At 39.0% G+C, this 14391-nt stretch overlaps 1 protein-coding gene across 16 annotated transcripts in view; it reads left to right on the plus strand.

Moving 5' to 3' along the window:
- Window positions 1-14391, plus strand: part of SCEL (sciellin) — a 310273-nt gene that overhangs the window by 187792 nt on the left and 108090 nt on the right. For 6 of the 16 annotated variants that reach the window (XM_053216833.1, XM_053216865.1, XM_053216869.1 and 3 more), the window contains exon 1: window positions 11488-11675. The exons of 3 other annotated variants lie outside the window; for them this stretch is intronic. The gene's annotated coding sequence lies outside the window, so the exon portion shown is untranslated. Of the gene's footprint in view, window positions 1-11486; window positions 11676-14391 lie in introns of those variants that run through there. 7 more of the 16 variants (XM_053216817.1, XM_053216846.1, XM_053216823.1 and 4 more) reach the window with 5 other exon arrangements.

The raw sequence follows: 14391 nt of genomic DNA on the forward strand, positions 1-14391 counted from the left end.
GACCTTGGCTCAGGTCATGATCTGAGTGAGCTCGAGCCCTGCATTAGGCTCTGTGCTAACAGCTCAGAGCCTGGAGCCTGCTTTGGATTTTGTGTGTGTGTGTGTGTGTGTGTGTGTGTGTGTGTGTGTGTCCCTCCCCCACACATGTTCTGTCTCTCTCTCAAAAATAAATAAGCATTTAAAAATATTAAAAAAAAGAAATAGTCACTGAGAATTGGTTAAGTCAGGCCTGGTGTAGACATTATGAATTTGAGGGCAAGTAAGCTTGGGTTCATGCCCGTGAGATACTTACATTCTAATAGGGAAGACAAACACAGGTAGACCAATTGATGTGTGTGTGCTCATGTGTGTGATGTATAAATCTAATATATATATGCTATATATGTATGAATCTAATATATGAGATATGTGTATCAATATAATGAATGCATCATGTATGTATGTAAATGTGAACATACAGAGATATACACGTGTGTTTGCATAAGTAATATACTCAGTGTAAGTATGCTTTCCCCCAAATTCAGCTGGGAATTGATTTCACATGATCACTGCAACTTGTCACTCGAGCATCCAGTGACCGTCTGAAAACATGTCTGTTAAGTTAATATTGTTTGATTTACTCATCAGTAGGACGGGGAGAATGACAATTTAAAATTCTGCATGTATTTCTAGCATTTGTTCACAAGATTTTTAAATATAGAACTTTAGATGCAATTCTAAAGATGTCAACTATTTTTTTTTAATATATGAAATTTATTGTCAAATTGGTTTCCATACAACACCCAGTGCTCATCCCAACAGGTGCCCTCCTCAATACCCATCACCTACCCTCCCCTCCCTCCCACCCCCCATCAGCCCTCAGTTTGTTTTCAGTTTTTAAGAGTCTCTTATGCTTTGGCTCTCTCCCACTCTAACCTCTTGATGTCAACTATTTTTAAGAGTATAGATTTTAAATTTTTTTACTAAATCAAATAATTGTTTGGATTTTGTACATTTTCTCTACTAAATGAAATGTTTAGTTTTTTAAATCATAAAAATAGATGAAATTAGAAAGAATGCTGTGAAATTGTAAAAAGCAATAGGTGCTCTTGGCTGAATAATGTTTCCCCAAAGATGTCAACATCCTAATCCCCAGAACCTGAGAATATGTTGCCTTGCATGGCAAAAGAGACTTGGCAGATATGATCAAATTAAAGATTTTGAGATGAGGAGATTATCCTGGATTATCTGGGTGGGCCCAATGTAATCACAGGTGTCCTGAGACTAAGGACCAGAGTCAGAAGTAGGAGATGTAATGACAGAGCAAGAGGTTGGGACGAGGCAAGGAAGGAGTGAAACAGGCAGCATCTAGAATCTGAAAAAGGCAGAAATGTATTTTTTTCTCTGAACCTCTAAAAAGAGCGCACCCTGCCACCACATTGACTTTAGCCCAATGAACCCTGACTTAGACTTCTGATCTCCAGAACTGTTAGATAATAAATTATATTGCTTTAAGCCACGGACTTGGTGATAATTGGATACAGCAGCAATAGGAAGCTATATAATAGTGAATTATTAGAGGAGAGGGAAAACAGATTTGAAGAAAGGAATGAAACTCTACCATGGTGGATGGATGTGGGAACACTGAGGAAGAGAATAAAGATTGGGACTGAGAAGACAGAAGCATCCAGCCAGTCAAAAAGAAGAGAATGTGCATAGTAACAAGCCATCATCAAAGAGAAGGAATTGTGGAATGCTCTGGTGAACACCAGAACACACACAGGCACTTCTCAGTCTAGTGTTTGTGACTAATCCTTTCTTGCTCAAAAGACCCAAGTTTCCTGCATGAGAAGCCTTTTATAAATCCATCAATAATATATCCATAAGTTCCAGGACTGACTCTTGAGAGGATCATCATACACCTTCCAAAGGCTATGTTTAGTCATAGACAACTAATTATACTTGCTCATTAAAGACTTTGGCCTTTGGGCACAGTGAATGTGTCTAGAAGAGTAGGATTAATCACACTTACAATCCTTGTTCTTCTCAGGTACAGTTTATTGATTTATTTATATTTATTTATTTTAAAGAGAGACAGCATGTGTGAGAGGGGGAGAGGGGCAGAGGGAGAGAGATTGAATCTGAAGCAGGCTCCACGCTCAGTGCAGAGCCCAACACGGGGCTCGATTCCACGACCTTGGGATAATAACATAAGCCAAAATCAAAAGTCTGACGCTTAACCGACTGAGCCCTCCAGGCGCCCCTCAGATACATTTTATATGTAAATAAGCAAAATGCATTAATACTTTACTAATAGCTTATTTTTAGTAGCACCCTAAGTTCCAGGCCCCATTCTAAGTGCTTGTGATTGTGAACACAATTGATCATCACTATGACCCTATGTGGGAAGTATTATTTTATTATCCCTGTTTCACAGATGAGAAAACTGAGACAAGGGTAGCACAAGGTTACACAACTTGTCACTGGCAGAGGCCATCAGGCACCTGAGTGTTAAGTACTAGCCACACAGCCTCCACTATGCTGGGTACAACTAGGTTACCAAATAACATAGTTAAGTACTACAATATAGCTACATGCAGAGTTCCCTTGGAACAGAGAGAAAGGGGTACCTGCTTGTGTTCAGGAAGTTATGTGTCTGCAGGGCCTTATAAAAGTAAATAAGACATTGCCAGGTGCACAAGAGGCAAGTATATTTCAGGCCACAGATATGCCATGAGAGCAAATATTAAAGGCCAAAAGTACATAGTACGTTTGGACAGAGGTGAGGATTTTGATGAGAGCTTAGGGTACAGGGGGGTAAATGGTGGGAGATGAGCCTGGAATAGTCGAAAGTGGCTTCAATAAAGCATGCAGACCAACTTCTTGTTCATCTTATCTGCCCTGTCCAATGTGGTATATGAAATGTGGCTAGTGCAACTAAGGAGGCGAATTTTTGAATTTATTTAATTTTGATTAAATTTAAGTAACCATACATTGCTAGTGGCTACCGTATTGGACAACACAGTCCTACATGAATGTAAGGTGTTTGAATTTTATGGGACCTAGGAACTTAGGATATGTTTGAAGCTGGGGAATGATATGATTGCATGTGTTTTGGAGAAACATGTTAGGGGGTGATGTGTCTTTACTGGGGAGAAAGTAATAATTTGATGTGTGCCTCTGAGCAGTTACAAGAACTTTGAACCATGCAGTCCTATTGCTTTGGTTACATCTGATTGACATGGATTAGGTGTCTGAGCAAAGCTATCCTCTGTGGCTCACCAAAAGCCCAAGAGATGGACTGGTGCAAGGGCTCTACGTGTAGAAACTCAGGTGACTCATCAACTCAAAGCATTTGTCTCTCTGAGGAGTTACACTCATACATGTAGAGACTCTGATAAACTGGTAACATGGTAGAAAGAAGGAAGAAGAGAATCAGAGGGAGGGGAACTGAGTCATGGTAGAGAGATTCATGGATTTGCTATTGGGTACCAAAATGACCTGTGTTGTTTTTGCAAAGTAACCACCAGGAAATATTATATAATTTCTAAGAAGCCTTCTGATAATGTCTGTCTTCCTTTCAGTCTGCTGAGTCTTTGCACCAAACCTTCTGTGCTGTGAGGGTTAATTTCAACGAATATGGGATTAGGTTGCGTTATTCTACTACAATAAGAAATAAGCATGCACAATTTTCGTCTGAAACATATTAATAGCATTACTTTGTAACAATGTGCCCTAATAGTTTCAGAATGGTTTGTACCACTTAGGCAGCATTGTGGGTTTTTTTTTTTTAAGTTTATTTACTTATTTTGAGAGAGAGCGAGGGCAAGCAGGGGAGGGGCACAGAGAGAAAGGGAGAGAGAGAGAATCCCAAGTAGGCTCCACACTGTCAGCACAGAGCCCAATGTGGGACTTGAATTCATGAACCGTGAGATCATGACCTGAGCTGAAGTCAAGAGTTCAGTGCTTAACTGACTGAATCACCCAGGCACCCCTAGATAGCATTGTTTATTGATAACAGTAAAACTGACAATTTGTACCTGGTGAGACCCCAGAAGGCCTGGTCACCTAGCAGGAATATGCCTACATGACCAGCAGAGTATAAACAATTCTAGCTGAGACTCCATTTGGGTAATTCATTCATAGTCAGTGGTTCTCTGTGTGGGAGAGAAAGCAGATTCTGCAAAGACCCTTTCAGAGGGGGAATGGCTGGAGCTAGCAAGTAGCTTCTTGGACCGTTTACTGTGAAACAGCCTTTACCTGTAATGCCAATCTTTACTTCAGTGTGGTTGCTACATTTGATCTTGTTCCTGAATTAAACTGTAGATTTCTGAGTGTCATTATTTGGGGGTACTGTGGCTCTTCCCTATTTAATTGCCACTGTTAGTGTGATCCTGTTGGCTGAGACTTCTGGAGCTTATCTCCGATATTTACAACCCGAAAGAGCCTGAGTGACTCAAGAGGGGACAGATCAGAACAGAGAAGAGGCCAGTTGGCAAGTGATTGAAATAGTGTTCCCTCATGATAATGAGGGTCCCAACTCTAGCACAGGTGGTGGGAGTCAAGTAGAAGGAAAAGGTTAGAGTGAAGCAGGAGGTAGGCTTGACAGTGATGGGTCAGTGACCATTTAATTGGATGTGAATGTGGAGAGAGCAAGAGAGGAGACAAGGGTCATGGAGGTTCTAACCTTGGGCAAGAAGTTCAGTTATAGTAATTATTGTTTGAGCAATCTCTATAAAATACTGAGAAATCTTTTCCTGTTTTAAGAGAACGGTGAGTACTACAAGTGAGTTGAAGAACTGATACTATAGTCTTTAGTTCAGCCTATTATAATCTATAGTTCAGCCTGGGATGGAAAAATCCTATAACAAAATCGGACTTATGAAACAGATAAACTAGATTTTTGGTAAATGGTGAACACCCCTCTTGTATGCCCACTTGTTTACCATCATTATTCCTTCATTAAATCAATAATTAGTGAGTGCTATTATGAGTCAGGAAAGGTGCTACATGTTTAGGACACAGACAATGTAAACCCTGCTCTCTGGTCTCAAGGGGCTTGTGATGCAATACCATGAGGTATTGGAGAGACTGGAGTAAAGTGGAAGCACTGACTGTGAATCGAAAAAAAAATCAGACATGAGGATCATGAAATTATGAACTCACAATCTGAAAGTAAGGACTTTAATTATAAAAATTGATTTGCCAAAAAAAATAATAACAGCAGATTTGCCATTCTAAGCTTTTCAGTGAAAGGAAGAACAATTCTTCCTTTTAACCCCTACAAAATTGTTTATTTCAGCCGTAAGCAGGAGGCTTGCACTGTTTGCAGCGTAGCTCACTTTTGTCTATAGGAAACTAGGAAAATGTGGGCAGACATATACCACCCTGAGGAACTATCACTGCTGCTGCAAAAATGCTGGTTTAGGTGGTGCTGGAACAAGGAGGAAAGTAGCAGAAGTTTCAAGCGGACTTTGTCAACTTTGGCACTATTGAGGAGAATCTGGCTGCAAGTCCTACTTACCCAACTGTATCTCTGCTCCTACTTCCCTCATTAATTGGACCAGCCATGCCTCACACTGCCTTACACTGCCAGGTCCTGAATTATAGTCATAAGCAGGAATCTGAAAGACCTTAAGAAGCAAATCTAGGAAGGCAGAGTGGGTGGATGGCTTTTTTCCCCTTCAACCATCTAATCAATGTTCATGCAAACTTCAAAACTCAGTATCAACATCAGCCCCCAGGTCCAGGTAGAGTTCTTCAATTTCTCTACTGTGTAACTATGCTCATAAAATTGCTGTGTATTGCTTTATCCTGATGTATTATAGCTATTTAACTTAATTTGTCTGTCTCCCCCAACATGGTGAATTCCTGGAGAGCAAGCACTGGATCTCATTAAGTTTCCTGTCCTTTGAATTGAAACAGTACTAAAGCATAGTAAGTACTTAATATTTGTTAAATGAGCAAATTGTTGAAGAAGACAAGTGAGAATAAGAGGGATAAATTGATAAATCCATTATAGAGGACAATTTGTTATTATTTACCTACCAACATTACACGTATAAATTCCTGGATCCAGCAGTTATGTCTATAAGAATTTATCCTAGATATATATAGGTACATGTACCAAATATTTATGTACAGTGTTACTCACTGTAGCATTGTTTGTTAGCAGAAGTTTAGACATGATGGAAATGTCCATTTATAGTGGATTGATAAAATAGATTATGACATACCCATACAATGGAAGGCCAATCAGCTAATGAAAAACACAGTGTGGAAAGATTTTCAGGATATAATGTTAAAGCAAAAAATAAATAAATTAATAAGATTCAGAACAGTGTAATATGCAAACATTTGTATAAAAAATGGAGGAAATATCTGTATTTTACATTTTCTCGTATATGTATAAATGTCTTTGGAATGACCCAGAAGAAACTAAATAATTGCCCATTCCTCTTTTTTGGAGATCAAGGTTTGGGGAGTGAGGGAGACTTTTCACCGTCTTTCTTTCTATACCTTTAATTTCTGAAAAATGTAAATATATGGCTGATTCAAAATACATTGTGTAGGGGTGTCTGGGTGGCTAGGTTAGTTAAGCATCAGACTCTTGATTTCAGCTCAGGTCATGATCTCATGATTTGTGAGTTTGAGCCTAGCATTGGGCTCCATGCTCTCTCTCTTCCTGTCTCTACCCCTTTCCTACTCACTCTCTCTCTCTCAAAATGAATAAAATCAACTTAGAAAAAAAGAAAAAGAAAAATATATTGCGTAAATATTTTTTAAAAAGAAAACTGCCTATGATGGTTATAACAAGTTTATTCATAATTGACAAAAGTTGGAAGCAAATAAGATGTTTTTCATTAGGCAAATGGAAAAATAAACTGGTATATCCAGACAATGGAATAGCTAAAAAGCGATGAGCTGTCAAGCAATGAAAACACATGGAAGAACCTTAAATGCATATTGCAAAATGAAAGAAGCCAATATGAAAAGGCTACCTAGTATATTATTCCAACAAGATGACATTTTGGAAAGGCAAAACTATGTAGACAGTAATGCCAGTGATTGCCAGAGATTGCGGGGAGGGAGGAATGACTAGGCAGAGCACAGAGGATTCTTAGGGCAGTGAAACTATTATGCAGAATACCATAATAATGGATACATGTCATTGTCCATTCATCCAAATCCATAGAATGTACAGCACCAAGAATGATGTCCTAATGTAAATTATGGACTTTGAGTAATAATGATGTGTCTGTGTAGATTCATCCATTTAACAAATGTACCAGTCTGGTGTGAAATGTTAACAGAGGAGGCTGTACATGTGTAGGGGGAGGGGGTGTATGGGAGTCTCTGTACCTGACTCTCAATTTTGCTAAGAATCAAAAGTTGCTATAAAAATAGTCTTAAACAAAGAAGTATTCCTTAAATAAAGAAAAAAAAAGAAAACTGATGAGTTAGATTTACACTATAATTAAAGGACCCTAGATTCTGAAGCCACTCGAGGCCATTCTCTGGTTTAACATTGCAGTCTAACACATGTGGGCTATGAGGATATAAGTGTATATGTATGTATGCATGCATATATATATATATATACACACACACACATTAACTATTAAAAGCCATTGTACTTTCCTGCCACCTATTAGTTAGTGCTCAGGCCTGCTATAAGTTTAGCTCACCCTCTGGTCTAGCCATAGTTTGGATCAAGTACTCATATTCCTTTCTGGCACTTTGGAGAGACGGTGGAAGTTCCCACCCAAGAAGGTGGACTCTGCAGTCAGTGTGCCTAGATTGGATTTCCAGACACATCTAATTCCTAACTGTGTTAACCTTAGTCTTTTGCTTTGTTATCTCTATCATGGATATAACAGCAGTTCCTATAGTGTAGGGTTTTTGTGAAGATCAAATGAAATAATACATGTGAAGCACTTAGCAGTAATCGGCACATATTTAAACTATTGGTGTTGCTATTTTTATTGTTCTTTTTATCATCAGCATTACAGTCATCATCAACCATGCCTAATCTCTGCCTGTTTGTAGCATGAAGAGTCAGAAAGGACTCTCAGCTGAGTCCTCCTGGTTCTTCCTGACATTTGCTATAAATCTAAGGTTTGAAGTCCTGGTTAAAAAAATTGTGACATCTTCATTGTGACCTGCCAGTTGGTAAAGAAATAGATCTCATCAGTCTCACTATACCAGGAAAGACATGGGCATAAATAAGGGTTAAGTGATTTGCCCACAGTGAAGAGTGGATCTGTAAGGAAAGAGAACCCAGGCCCCTGTGCGTTCTCCACTGTGCTCTCCATTAGTCTGCATTATGCTGGCACCATCAAAGTGCATTAAGCAATGCACCAGCTCTTGAAGTGCTGACAGTAATTCATTAATTCTGACATCTGTCTACTCCCAGCCAAAGGGAAATTGGCTTTGCAAGTATCATCCTAATGATATATCTTTGTTTTAGCATGCACATAACATTTTTTTCCATCTGGGAGGAAGAAGGGGAACCCTGTATCTTTCAACCCTCAGAGACCCTAGGTAATAGATGAGAGAACTTTGAGATGCTGATTTGTCCTATTTGCATTTTTTGCATTTTTACATCACTTTTGGAATCTCTCTGGGGTGAGGAGGTATCTTAGTCTGTCCAGGCTGCTATAACAATATCCCAGACTGGGCAGCTTATAAGCAACAGAAATTTAACTTCCACTGTTCTGGAGTCTGGGGGGTCTGAGATCAAGATGCCAGCATGGTTGGGTGAGGCTCCTCTTCCTGGTTCATAGCCTGTGCCTTCTCACTGTGTCCTCACATGAAGGAAGAAGCTAGAGAGTTCTGAAGGGTCTCTTTTATAAGAACATTATTCCCATTCATGAGGGTTCCACCCTCATAACCTAAGCACCCCCCAAAGGCCCCGCCTCCAATCCTATCCTTTTTGGGAGTTAGGATTCCAACATCTGAATTTCAGGGGGACACAAACATTCAGACCATAGTACGAGGAGACAATCATTTAATAACAATTATTAAGTTAATGTATGAAAAGTACTTAGAAATTCAATGCCTGACACATTAACAGTGCTATGTAAGTATTTACTATCCTCATTATTATATAGTAATAAGTAATAAGTGCTCATTTTGGCTGATTTATTCATTGGATAGAAGACATAGAAAAAACACTGTTCTATTTCAGGAGATATACTCAGCCAAAAAGGTTTGCTTTACAAACTTCATCGTATCCATCCAGGCAGCCACCACGAAGCAATTGGCATTAGCATCTGCAATAAAACATTGGCCATCCCCAGAGTAGGAGCTATGTTCTAAAGAGACCTCAAGAACTCAGACATGCACAGTGAGATAGGCATGATGAAACAAAGCTATTCCAAGCATGCTCAAGGCTTCCCAGTTCAAGGCCGGAGTGAAACCAAGGCCGAACCCATTTGGCCACCTCCACACCCAGACGCATTTTTGATTGACCTCTTCAAGCTTTGAGAGCCACGAGGAGGTATGCATTTTCCTCAAGTGTTTAGAATTAGCCCCTTTTTAAATCAAAGATTTGGTTCTAAATGAAAAGACACTGGTGTGGCTTAGTGGTACGGGCTCCTGGTATATAAAATAAGAGGAACCATCAATTATGTGCAGGAATAATTGCTTGGGAGTTCAAAAGCCTAGCATGTATCTTGAGCAGTATATTTTACTTCATTAAAACTTAAAAACTTATTTTTCTCGTTCTATATTTTATGAGGACAAAAACATACACTTAAACATTCTATAATGTAAGTTACTACCTGTCCCTACAAGCTGGCTCTGAAACGGTTTTAGCCCTTCATTTGGCAAAATGAATGCTGAATCATGCTGAATATAACTTCTGATTTATTTTGCTGAATATAATGTCTTTATAATGCTGCATATAACTCCTGATTTATTTTTTGAGTTGAGCCAAACATGTTTTTACAATTTTCTAATCTATAGTATTAAATCCAACCTAAATTCAACCAACATTTATGGGCAGCACAGAAATTTAGAACATATTTCTTTTTTTAAGTTTGTTTGTTTATTTATTTATTTATTTATTTATTTTGAGAGAGAGAGAGAGAGAGAGAGCAAGTAGGGAAGGGGCAGAGAGAGAATCCCAAGCAGGCTCTGTACTGTCAGCACAGAGCCTGATGTGGGGCTCAAATCCACAAATCATGTGATCATGACCTGAACCAAAACCAGATGCTCAAAGGACTGAGCCACCCCTATTTCTAAAATATTTTGGGTTTATAAAATTCCATAGAAGGACCGAATAGACATGTATATGGATGTTTACTTTTAAAGAACATTTTTCCATTTTCCATTTTCAAATTCTTCAGCCCAGAGAGAGGACACATCAGAAAAGTGATGTCCTAGTTTATGACTGCATACTACAATTGCCTGTACCTTCTAACCTGAACATTTTTCTACTTTTGTTACAGTCACTTCTGTGCTATAGCTCAGCTGGACTGTAATTTTTAGGAGCTGTCTTGAAAATGGGAGCATTCGGTTAATTGTTGAAATGATGGATGCATAAAGATGACCCCGGGAGTTCTAATGACTTGACTTCTCTCAGTAATGTTCTCCAAGTTTGCTAAGCTTCTTGCAAAGCCTTCCAGGCTATTATGGAAGGTTCATTTTAGAAGCTGTGGTAGGAACCCCCACCTGGCATGACTTTTGTGCATTGTTGCTTCCCCGCCAGACGCGGGTGTTGACGCTGGCATCTACTTTTGCCCTCAGATGTGAAAGAACTTTCAAGCATCTTCGTCACATTTTTATCTATGTCAAAATAATAAAAGGATCAGAATTCTTATATTTCAGAATGTATTTTTCCTCTGATGGTTTTACAAAATATCCCATGTGTAGAACTTGTGTTGTTTCTTTAAAAAAATTTTTTTTAATGTTTATTTATTTATGAGAGAGAGAGAGAGAGAGCGTGAGCAGGGGAGGGGCAGAGAGAGAGGGAGACACAGAATCTGAAGCGGCTCTAGGCTCTGAGCTGTCAGCACAGAGCCTGATGCGGGGCTCGAACTCAGGAACCGTGAGATCATGACTCCAGCCGAAGTCAGACACCCACTGACTAAGCCACCCAGGAGCCCCGAACTTGTGTTATTTCATATTTCCTGAGCTCAGAGTTTCAAAGGACTTTTCTATCCTAAAGAATGTTGGTTCCCACAGTGGACTTCCCATCTTGTGCATCTGTGCCCCAGCCTTCCAGCTACTATGGGTAGAGAGAGAAAACAATCCTTCCTACCTTAAATTTTTGTTTTATTTTGAAGAGAATCCAAAATAGGTTGGGTACCATGCCTCCTTGTCCTTGATAGAGTTGTGTGTATTGTTGATGTCAATTAAAAGGGCGATAACAGGAGCACATTCTTTTTGGCATAACGAGGCCATAACTTACACAAAGAATTCACCAAACAAAGACAGTAGGTCCATGAGTGAGCCTGTTTTAATTGAATTGGTATTTATACAAGGTGACACCCTCTTTCACACCACCCACCTCCTCCCTGGGTGACTCAGCCACTGAGGGAGAAGCCTCTGAACTGTTCATTAACACAGTCAAGTAGAGGTGGAAACGACATTCATTAAAACCCCAGGTACACATTAGTTTCAGCAAGATCCACCTGGGGAACCACTGAAGGCAGTTCAGACACAAAGTCCCGGTTTTCTGCCCAAGAGAGGTAAGTTGAATTATATTTGCAAACATAAACATATCTGCTTTATGTGTATAACTTTCCCTGTTTTCTTTGCAATTGATTAAAATCAGAACTTACAGTATTAACTTTGTCTTTTCTCCAGTTAAATTTCAACAGCTTCCAAGGGGCTGCTCTGCTTGTCAACAGCTCTGCTGCTGAGTGTGATTTTATATGGCATTGCCTTTTAACTTCTCTGCAACTTAACGCATTTCCGGGCAGCAGAGAAATGAGAACCTCTTTGAGTTTCTGTGTGGGAGCTGTCAGCTGGTGAATCATGTCACCCATAAGGATAGTAAATTCTTCAAGGCAATTCTATTGTCTCAAGTGACTATAAAAACATTTTTTAAAGGGACCTCCCTGTTTTCACAGATGATGCTTTTACTGAAATGGTGAACTCCATTGTTTCATAGATGTTTTTCTTGCTGCTAAAAACACTGCAATCACCGAGCTGTGGGGGAGAGATGCCAAGCCCATATCCCCTGTATCCTATCTTCCCCCAGTAAGAAAAATCACATTTCTTGCATGAGTGTACCATGGGATAAAGCAAGGTGGGTGAATTGGCAGGAGTGTGGCATCCTCCAGGGATTCCTGTGGAATTGGCTAACTTTTCTATATTATATCTTGGGTTCTAATCTGAGAATTGATTAATGTAGATGGGGGCCAATTTTCCACCTCTATTTATATCCTACTCCTGAAAAATCAGTTTTAGAAACAGATTCTTTGATAGGAATAGAAAAGTTATTCTAAGCAGGCTTTCCTTTGTAATTGATAGCAAAGCCAACTTCTCTGACTGGTGTTTGTTTCTCCACCTTTTCCATTCATGATACAGAGCTGTGGGAATCCAACCTACCGTCACTTGTCGTCTGTAACAGGAGCTCTGTCCCCTCCAAAGGGGTGTTTCCACAGCACACCTGGCTCTGCCTTACGTTCTAACGTTCTCATCACTTCCCATTGGTGACCAGGTCATGTGTGTCTCAGAGATTGAAAGGTCAATTCCCAAAGGTTTACTGAGGAACTTTATAACTTGGCTTTCAAACATCTATAGTAATCAGCATTTGTAGTTTATAAGTTGAGTTTTCGTGAAATGAGATCAAATTTAACACTGGCTTTCACTTTCACAGTTGATATAACAGATACAGTCTTTCTGATATTTGTTGTACTCCAATTTTTATTGGAACAATCAATTTGAGAAAACTGAGATATGTTATCAGTAGAAATTTTAGTAAAACATTTGGTTGATTTTAAATATCATGTGACACAGAACACATGAACAAGCTAGGGTTTTTATTAAAATTTTAGCTTCATGTAAATCTTTAATCCAGTTGACATAAATTTGATTTGTATGGAGCATAGCCTTGTCTAGTCTAACCCATGAATTTTTTAGATGAGGACAACAAAAACATCAATGTTGAGCAACTTGCCAAGACATAGTTAACAGAACCAGAACGAGAAGACTGACCTTTGTCTTACTGAATTTTTTCAATGATTTTTTCAAATTTCTTTCACATAAAATATATAGTAGCAATAAATGAGCTTCCCTCTGGCTTTATAAAAGGGCTAAAATGATATAGAATTAAGAATGTCTTTATCCAGTAATATACTTGTGTGTATAGTGTGACCATGACATAATGAGACATTTTTATTTGTGGTTTCTGGGCTCAGTCTTGTTATTCATTGTGTTCCCAGAGTTTCCATCCAAGGAGCAGTCAGCCCTCTGTAGGAAGGCAATGTGGCATGTGTGGAGGTTTTGGTGCATCTAATCAATGACATCCTCAGCTCAGCCACCATTCTGTAGCTGCAGTACCATTCTGCTTTCCCGGTTGTCTTCTCTAACCACTGGAGTTTTGACTGAAATACCTAAAACAATCATTTTTCTGTAAACAAAACAAAGAGAATATGCTCTGAATGGCTGAACTCATGCTGTGGAATGAGCTGCATATAATTCACTAACATGATTTAACTGAGGGTGTCCCTAAGTTTCAGGCATTCTTTAAGCATTCTTGAAGCATTCTTTAAGAAGGAATTAATAAAATCCTTGGCCAGCAGTCCAAAGGAAATCTCTGTTGTCCCACACAGTTTGTCTTCTGATACTATCTGCGTCTAGGCCATTTGTTGATCAAATTTCCTTTTCTCTTGCTGAGAACTTTGAAACAAGCGTTTTATGTATTAATATCTATGTACTGTTTTCAGTTGCTCAGAATTTACCTTTTAATCAAAAGTCTTCATCACATGTGTTTCTTACGTGTTTCTAGTTTACTGTTGTAAAAATCCATGTGATTTTAGAATTTGGGAAAGGCCCTTCTTCAAATGGATGCTTTGTCAAATGACAGCTATATTTATCAGATTGCATTTTATGTTAGCTGCTAAACTTATTAAGGATATAAGTCATCCTTTTATTGTGATTATTAATTGGAAGAGTGTATTTTATGGCTGTCCATTAAATGACAACTGGCTTACTTCTAGACATGAGAATTAATGTTGCTGAATCCTCATCATAGATATGTATTGAGAGCTCTAAGCATCTAAATTATTTATTCTACATTTCTAGACCCAAGTTTCCCTGGCCTAAAATATGATTAAGTCCCCTTTATACGGAACCTCCTGGGGGAAAGTAATGTAGACCATAGTTTCAAACTGGAATATCAACATCCCAGGAGACTGGCGGTATTTGAGAAAATGCACAGATGCCTCATGGTACATC

The sequence above is a fragment of the Acinonyx jubatus genome, chromosome A1 (genome assembly GCF_027475565.1).
Source record: "Acinonyx jubatus isolate Ajub_Pintada_27869175 chromosome A1, VMU_Ajub_asm_v1.0, whole genome shotgun sequence".
Taxonomy (NCBI): domain Eukaryota; kingdom Metazoa; phylum Chordata; class Mammalia; order Carnivora; family Felidae; genus Acinonyx; species Acinonyx jubatus.